This window comes from Entelurus aequoreus, linkage group LG04 (assembly GCF_033978785.1).
Source record: "Entelurus aequoreus isolate RoL-2023_Sb linkage group LG04, RoL_Eaeq_v1.1, whole genome shotgun sequence".
NCBI lineage: Eukaryota > Metazoa > Chordata > Actinopteri > Syngnathiformes > Syngnathidae > Entelurus > Entelurus aequoreus.
Genome location: NC_084734.1, coordinates 28,795,981 through 28,806,004, shown reverse-complemented (window position 1 = coordinate 28,806,004; position 10,024 = coordinate 28,795,981).

Below are 10,024 nucleotides of genomic sequence, written 5' to 3'. Positions count from 1 at the left end.
TCTGCCATGACTATAACACACTTGCGTTGGTTTCCGGAAGTAGGAACATACATTTGCTATGGAAACTGAAATAAATGTGCCGAGGAATTAGTTCCGGCAATGCTTAAAATGACCAAACTATGGTAAATATTGTACATATTGCATATTGTTATGAACATGTATTTTACTATATTATACATAGACTTGTAGTTTGTATATAAAACGTCGATAGAGGGTTTTGAAGTTGTCTTAGAGGGCTTTGAAGTCTAAAATGGTGACTCCCTTTAGCTGCATCTTCCAAGCATATTTTTAATCTTTAAAATCCCCCCCGCAAAAAAAAATGGGTTCTTGTCTCTAATAATGATTGATAACAATATGCAAAATTCCCCCCCCAAAAAGTGCAGTTCCCCTTCAAGTATCAAAAGTATTAAAAATATTGATTTGAGAATCGATATTAAAGCAGAAAGATCTGGTATTAGCGTTATCGATATTTCAGTATCGATCCGCACATCACTACCCACAGGGGGCGTGTCCTAATTTCCGCACATCTTAAATATAAAAAATAAAATTAAAAAAACTTGGAAGAAGCCACTCATGCAAGATAATAGCTTCCTAACTTTGTTGGGGAAAATAAGAAAGCTTGCTAAAACGGTTCTGTTATCATCCAATTAATTCTAATTGTCTCCCATGCTGAAATTCTCAATAGAAATGAAGCAATTAAACTCCACTTCGGGGACAGGAGCGGTTTTATTTGGCTCGGCGGCGGCTTCGTCGAAACCTTTACAAAACGACAACTGCGTAAAAGATCCGTCGGCGAGGGATCCCTGGGCAACGCAAAGGCTAGGAAGGCGGCCATCTTTCTTGTTTGTGCGCAATCAAGGTGAAAGGTGGCAGATCAAATTGTTATACGCCGCACCTGGCACACCCTGCACTGTACCTCCGCCTCATATTTTCAACATCAAGCCGGGTTTGGAAGCGGGCCACGGGAGGCTCCTCCTGGGAATCGGTGGCACAGAAATAAAGTGACATCACCGGCTGGCGTATTAAAAAAAAAAAATGTAAAAAAAAATGTAGATGAAGTCGGCGCGATCGGGGAGCACATTCCTCGGAGGAGAACGCTGCTTATTCTGCTGCTGCTGTTCCATTTGTGGACTTACAGTATCTTGCTGTGCTCATGATTTACATAAAACATACAGGAACATCCTCGCCACCCCGTATAAGTGTGTGCGTGTGTGTGTGTGTGTGTGGTTACCCAGGAGGTTTAACCCCCACCCCCCTCCCCCACTCGAAAAGCAATATGTGAACAATTGTCATAGATGATGAAGTGTAACTATGCACATGCATTCCCTCCACTGTCTTCATCCTCTACTCGTTACATATGTAAATACTGCAACCCTTTTGTGTTTGTTTTGGAGTGATCTAGATGATGCACTGAGTATACAGTGACAATAAATTCACATGTTTATGTAACGACTGCCGTGGCTTTTTTTGTTGTGGTAAATAAAGTGTCTTGGATGAGGTGGTGAAAGGGACTAGGGGTCACAGAGCAAGTATTTCAAATGACATTTAAAAAGCAAAAATGCACTTAAATGTAGGGATGATGTTTGATAAGGAATTATCGAGTCGGAGCCCATTATCGAATCCTCTTATCGAACCGATTCCTTATCGATTCTCTTATCGAATCCAGATAGGTTGTTGTATATGGAAAAAAACACACAATATTTGGTTTAACAAAAGCTCACTTTTATTTTATAAGAAAAAAACAAAATAAAATAAATAAATAAATATTGACTGTTGTTACCCCCCTAAAAAAATAAAATAAAATAAATAAATATTGACTGTTGTTACCCAAAGTATATTAAGTGGGATTTTTCAGAAAAACAAATATATACAGTGGGCAGCACGGTGAGAGAGGGGTTAGTGCATGTGCCTCACAATACAAAGGTCCTGAGTAGTCCTGAGTTCAATCCTGGGCTCGGGATCTTTCTGTGTGGAGTTTGCATGTTCTCCCCGTGACTGCGTGGGTTCCCTCCGGGTACTCCGGCTTCCTCCCACCTCCTAAGACATGCACCTGGGGATAGGTTGATTGGCAACAATAAATTAGCCCTAGTGTGTGAATGTGAGTGTGAGTGTTGTCTGTCTATCTGTGTTGGCCCTGTGATGAGGTGGCGACTTGTCCAGGGTGTACCCCGCCTACCGCCCGAATGCAGCTGAGATAGGCTCCAGTGACCCCCCGCGACCCCAAAAGGGGCAAGCGGTAGAAAATGGATGGATGGAAATATATACAGTAACACAAAAACAACCTGTCTGTGTGATCACTATAGGTGTATAAATAATAATAAAGTGTTAAATTAAATCAGTCCCTTGGGCACAAAACTGAAAATAATACAGCTCTCCAAAAAGTGCACTTCTGCTGCTATTGGAACATCCTTCTGGGGTCCATCAGTGTGGCCTCCTCCAGGAATGACTGCACGTCCTTGTCCTGGAGGGAAAATGAGGGACAGACACAGCATAGAATTAGGCGGGAAATTAGCTGAATGCGAAGACTAGGGTGTCTGTTATTAAGTCTTTAGCATTAGTATGTGGGATTAAATGATGGAATGGATTAAGTAATGAAGTTAAACATTGTACTGATATGATCCACTTTAAGAGGTTGTTCAAATTAATAGTGCTTACAAAGTACAATGAAGAATTATGAGAAATACTTTCAACCTTATTGAAAATACGATATTCTTCATCTCAGTATATTAATAATGACTGAATTAATTAATTACATATTACACAACTGTTGTATATACTAATTCACAGATGTTATTTTAATATAAAAAGGTTAGAAAATGATGTATGTATTTGTAAACGCTCTGAAGTGGGAAAGGGGTAGGATTAAATAAGCTTTACTTCTTCCTACTTTTTTTCGGACATGATGTAAAGTGAAATGATATGAAACTGTGATGTGTTATGCTGTAAGTGTGTTCATGTACGAAATAAACTAAAGAAAGGAAGCGCTAGTTTATTAGACAGACCTGCAAACTCTGGAGTGGTGTAGGCTACAAAATACCGTTAACATTATCAGACACATACAAAAAGGCTAACGTTAACGTTACCGTTAGCCACTGACTATGCTTAGGTAACGTTAGTCTAGCTAACATTGCTGCAGTCCTGGTTGATATAAGAGGTAACATTATTTTCGCCTAAAGGCTACGAGTGAGCAGATATGGAAATTAACCGGCAACAGTTAACGTTAGTCACTCACCAGCACTATCACTGGAATTGGCGCTGCAGGTTGAAGCAGAGGAAGAGGGGCGTGCTTCGTCATCTATGTCGCTGCTTCTTCACGACGCCTTTCTCTAACCTTCAGGTTATGTATGGCCTGAACATGTTTCATCATGCTTGTTGTACTCCCCCCCCCCTTACATGAGAGCGAAGCCTGGCAATAATTGCAGATAGCCGTTTCCTCGTCGTATTTTTTTGTAAAAAGAAGCCATGCCTTGAGGCGTTTTTTCCGGCCCATTGTTGTTGCTGCTTCTGTATCTGCCGCCTAATGACTGAGCTACGTCATTTCCTGGGACGTGCCACAGGGCATTTCCTGTGGGACGGGATTATTTCCCAGGGATTCGAATAAAGAACCAACTCTTTTTCTTTACTATAGTGGCCTCGATAACGGGAACCAGTTCTCAAAAAGGGATTTGAGTCCATGGAATTGGTTCTTTTCTTATCGAACAACCGGGAGAACTGGTTTCGAACATCATCCCTACTTAAATGTGTGTTGTACTGTTAACACCATTCCCTCTAAGGCTATGTCTACATTAAGCCGGATAACCCCTTAAAGCAGAGGTGTCAAACTCATTTTAGAGGTTGGGCCACGTGGAGAAAAATCTACTTCCAAGTAAAATTTCCATGGTAAAATCACGGCACGATAACTTAAAAATAAAGACAACTACAGATTGTTTTCTTTGTTTAAAAATAAAACAAGCACATTCCTAAAATGTACAAATCATAATGTTGTTGGGGTTTTTTTCACACTTACATGTTGCGGTTAATAGTATTCTATCTTTATTGGTCGTTATTTATACTTTCTGAATAAATGATGTGATAATGTTCATCAGTCAACTCATTGGTGTTAATTTTCAATCTGTCGAGATAAAAAAATGATATCAAAATCAAATTACAGGATGTTATTTTATGTAGTTTGCTCATTTTCCTCAACTGGTGCACTAACATCATGTGGTTTATTTTTGTTTTACGTATCATCGACAAAGATACAAAGAATTGCTATTGTGACATCTAGTGGACACATTTAGAACAGCAGTTTATTTCATTCAAAAATTTAAAATACTTAGCAAACTCATCTCGCAGGCCAGATAAAACCTGTTCGAGGGCCGGGCTCTACGTTTGACACCACTGCCTTAAACAAACAATTATTTAGCCTAAGCCTCGTTTCAGCCACACTAATTCACCGGTTAAGGTTCCCCTCTTTGGATACATTTTTACACGGGTAAGAGCACCGTCTATTTCTTGAATCTCCGGCTCTTAGCTTTGTATGGACTCATTGATCGTTTACAAACTAAGTTCGGAGAGGAAGTGACGCCAGAAAGACTGCGCCCCACACAGGAAGTGACGCCAGAAAGAACGCGCCACAGCCAGCTTCATAATAAAGAGGTTTCGAAACTCGGAGCTAAGCACTGGAACCACTGGTGTTTCTCCTTCCGTCTGTACAGACACTTGTGGAAATCACACATGAATACCTTAAGAGAAAGCGATTGCAGCTATTTGGGATACAACACTTCTCAGACGGCATGAGAACTTTCCAATGTCCAGCTCAGCTGTGATTGTACCGACCGAAAAACTTCATCCTTTTGTCGAAGGAGAGTCAACGAGAATGCGGGCTCCCGTGGATGTGATAAAAAAGGTAGCGTGTGCTTTGTATTACCTGGCCTTCGAGTGAAGACTACGGAAAACGGCGAATGCTTTCGGACTGGCAAAGCAGACTGTATCAGTTATTGTCCACCATGTATGTCGCGGACTCAACGTCTAGGTCCAGAGTATATAAAGTCACCAAAAACGAATGGACAATGAAGGTGAAGGCAAAAGAGTGAGGAATGTCCTGACCAGATATCTAGATTCCTAGATTGATTGTAGTCAAATGTTTTTGTCACATTGTGTACTTTCGTGTCCAATAAAGATTTGATTAATTTATGATGTCTCAGGTGTGATTCACTACACTAGGGCCCCACAGCACACTGGATTCCAGTTCATTGAAATACCACAACACTGGATATTGTTCAGATAAGTTACATTTAAGAACTTGCGCACAAAGCAACACTGGAGGGGACTATAACGTGCGCATTTTCCGTGCATGTGTATTAGGTCTCGTTGCGCCGGCTGACGGAGGGGGGGAGGGGGTCCATACAAAGCTAAGTGCCGGAGATTCAAGAATTACACGGCTGACTTACCCGTGTAAAAATTAGTCCGAGGAGGGGGACCTTAAACGATGGTTTAGTGTGGCTGAAACGGGGCTTAGGCTAAATAATTATTTGTTTAAGGCAGGGGTCGGCAACCTTTACCACTCAAAGAGCCATTTTGGCAAGTTTCACAAATTAAAGAAAATAATGGGAGCCACAAAAAAAAAAAGTAATTTAAAATGAAAAACACCGCATACAAAGCTTTAATTGCTTTGTGCTATGTTGACCAGGGGTCTCAGACACACGCACCGGCACGCACTTTAATTTGGAAATTTGATGTCAGTGCGGCCCGCGAGATTTGAATCAATGGCGCTTGATAGCGTCATACTTGCCAACCCTCTCATTATTTCCGGGAGACTCCCGAATATCAGGGAGTGATGGCACTGCCTTTGGCACCCTCTACAGCCTGCCCAAACAGTGTATCTGCTCGGCCTCATGTAGAATGCAGCTTCAGCTTGCTCACGTAAGTGACAGCAAGGCGTACTAGCTCAGCAGCCACACAGCTTACACTGACGGTAGCCGTACCGTATAAAACAACTTTAACACTGTTACGTTACAAATATGCGCCACACTTTGAACCCACACCAAAAAAGAATGACAAACACATTTCTGGAGAACATCTGCACTGTAACACAACATAAACACAACACAATAAATACCCAGAATCCCATGCAGCACTAACTCTTCCAGTCAACCGACGCACGGAGGGGGGGGGTTGGGGGGGGGGGGTTGATGTGTGGGGGGTTTTGTGGTAGCGGGGGTGTATAATCTAGACCGGAAGAGTTAGGGCTGCATGGGATTCTGGGTATTGGTTGTGTTGTGTTTATGTTGTGTTACAGTGGGATGTCCTCCAGAAATGTGTTTTTCATTATTTTTTGGTGTGGGTTCACAGTGTGGCGCATATTTGTAATGTAACAGTGTTAAAGTTGTTTTATACGGTACAGCTACCGTCAGTGTAAGCTGTGTGGCTGATGACTAAGTATGCTTTGGTAAAATCGGGGGGGCTGCAAGTATGCAGCTGAGCCGCATCAGAGTGGTCAAAGAGCCGCATGCGGCTCCGGAGCCGCGGGTTGCCGACCCCTGGTTTAAGGGGTTAAACGACTTAGTGTAGACATGGCCTTAGTGTAAACGGGGCCCAGACAGAGGTGTCAAAGTCGTTTTCACTGAGGGCCACATCGCAGTGATTTTTGGCCTCAGAGGGCTGCTTTTAACAGTGAACACTATTGTGACACAATTTTTTAAAGCATTTTATCAGTAGATTTGTTTAAAACTGAAATGTAAAAAAATATGGTAAATTGCTATAAGTTCACCTTGAAATTTAGTGTATTTTACTGTAAATAGAAAAACAGTACAGCTGTTTTTATGGTAAAAAAAAAAAAAAAACTCAGTTGCTGCAATTTTACTGTAAAATGTACTTCTTTTTTTTTTTACTGTAAATAAAAAAAAACTGTATTTTTTCAGTAATATTTTGGCACCTGAGTTGCCAGTTTGTTTGTTTTGTTTTTTTACAGCTAATCAACAGCTTTAGATTGTTCGGTGTATTACTGTAAATGCCAAAACGGCACCGTAGTTTATTACAGTAAAAAAAGTACTGTTTTTTTTTCATTTAGAGAAAAATGCTGTTAAACCACAATATATTTCACTATTTTACCAGAAAATCTATTGCTACTTTTACATTGCACATTTTGATGGATAACTTGCTTTAAAATAATAATAATAATAATATTGATAATAATAATAATGGATTCGATTTATATGGAGCTTTTCTAGACACTCAAAGTGCTTCACAGAGAAGTGACAACCCATCATTCATTCACTTCACATCACCTGCTGGTGGTAAGCTACATTTGTTGCCACAGCTCACCTGGGGTAGACTGAACTATTATTAGTATTTCTTTCTTTTAAAAAAATGGTTTGAAAGTTCGATAATATATTTTTGCAAAATTAGACAATATTTAAGTGTACATAATATGCGATTACATGGAGTACATTTATTTTCTTCTCCCCAAATAGAAATAAATAATACATTTAGTAAGACAAGTTACAGTACTTATTGATACGTATTATTTCCAGGATTTCGACGGCCAAATAAAAAGAAATGGCGGGCCACATCTGGCCCCCGGCCCTTGGGTTTGACACTTGTGCTCTAAGACAAAGGTGTTGGCCATGTCTACACATCATTTAATGATTTCAAATAACATGCGCCAATAAAGTACTTTATCTTTTCTTACAAAATGTTTTAATTCTTTCCATTTTGACTAAAAACAATACATGTATTGCATACAATTGCATATTTTTAAAACGTTAATAATATCTCATAATGCAACAAATATAATAGTATCATACATTTCAAACGTGTTTGTTATGATCCGTTGCCCGGATCATGTTTTGTTTAGTTTTTGACTCCCTTTGTTCTGTTTCAGCACCTCAGTGTGTTCTTGGTTGCCATGGGTGCTAATTAGTTCCACCTGCCTCTGATTAGTGTTCGGGATGCTCACCTGCTCCTGGGCACTAATCAGAAAACTACTTATTCCGGCTTTTCCCCACACTCAATCTGGCTGTTTTATTTGCTCTATGCAACAGTTACGCGTGTTACTTCTTGATTCCTGAGCTAAGCTTTGCCTTTTGGTTGCCATGCTAAGCTTTTCTTGTTAGCTATTCCATTAGCTTCCCGTGCTATAGGTGTTAGAATAATTGTATATAAGTTATCACACAACTCTTATGCTGAAAGGCCGCTGCTCTAGTTATTATCTATTGTGCTCAAGCTGTACTCTTTCTTCTCGTGCAAGGGCACACGACTTGTTATCTTCCACTCCATGTGAGGAGTTGCCTCGCCGCAGATGTTTCCTGTCTTTCAGCTTGCTAACAGCCAAAGGAGGAACCAGCATCTCAACAAAGATTAGTCAGACAAAGCAGAGACCGGGCGGAATCACAACACCCCCAGCACACTCCGTTCTGAATAATCACGTATTGTGCGTACTGAGCTGCTCGCATAATGTGTGACCGCTCCCTTTAGAAGCAGCCTCAGTATGTAACTAGGGAACTTCTAAACTGAATAAAAAGAGGAGATCGAGGGCTGTTCCTCAGAGCGTAGGGTGAGACTGTAACTGAGTGTGCAGCTCCATGCATTCTCCTCATGAGCAAAATTGAACTCTGCCTGATTCCTTGCTTCTTGTTCTATTTAATAGATAGTTCGGTGCTTAAACCTGACAATAAGCACGCTTGTTTTGTTTGTTTTGTAGCCTGTATGATTTATGAGAATAAATCATTGTCTCGCCTGCACCTTGCCTCCAGAGTTTCCATCTGCATCCTGGGAGAACGATCCACGATGTAAAGTTGTTTTCGTTAAAATAAAAATAATGATAGATATCTGATTAACTTATGATTTAAAAGCAAGTTTTCCATCAAATTGTAGATATATTTTACAGTTAAAAAAAGTTTCCAGAATTGTACCATAAATAAAAAGGCATTAGTGTTTTCCCATTTACAGTAATGTGCTGTAAAAAAAACATTGTAAAATTGTGGCGACTTACAGTACAGGCCAAAAAAAGTTTGGACACACCTTCTTATTCAATGCGTTTTCTTTATTTTCATGACTATTTACATTGTAGATTGTCACTGAAGGCATTAAAACTATGAATGAACACATGAGGAGTTATGTACTTACCAAAAAAAAGTTGAAATAACTGAAAACATGTTTTATATTCTAGTTTCTTCAAAATAGCCACCCTTTGCAATGATTACTGCTTTGCACACTCTTGGCATTCTCTCGATGAGCTTCACGAGGTAGTCACCTGGAAGGGTTTTCACTTCACACGTGTCATAGTTTTGATGCCTTCAGTGACAATCTACAATGTAAATAGTCATGAAAATAAAGAAAACGCATTGAAATGAGGAGAAGGTGTGTCCAAACTTTTGGCCTGTACTGTATATATATATTTTATTTGCGGTTACACATGGCCCTTTGAGGGCAGCCAGAACTGTGATGTGGCCCTCAGTGAAAACGAGTTTGACACCCCTGTAAGTCTAAGGTGCAATAGCGCACTACACACGCGGCCTCTGTGCTCAGCAAATCTAAGCCGGGCACAAAATAAAATCCAACCAAAACTGGAGACAAAATAAACACATAACTGATTCTATACGAGTGACAGGAGATAAAATAATGTTCGTCGACATTGTTCAATAACGTCTGTCAAAACAGGAAGTCAATTTATCACTTCATTGAGGAAAACTGTTTGTCGGCCAAAACCACAACAAAAACATGTTAGCATTAAACTATGTCACAAAACTGATTACTTTCTGCCCCACCAAAACCCACTCTGTCATCTGTCATCTGTCATAGCCACTCTCTCTCTCTCTCTCTCTCTCTCTCGTGTGAACATGCTTTATCAGTTTCATGCAATATCATGATTCAAACTTCACTTTGAAAAGCTGTACACTACAAAACATGCTCATTGTAGCCATAATTCCTCATGTTGTATATAAAAAAAAATCTGTCCAATTTTTTAAATACATTTTTTTATCATTATTAATTGAGTTCGTTTCATCGGCATCATTTATTCACGACGGTCAAAAATTATTTT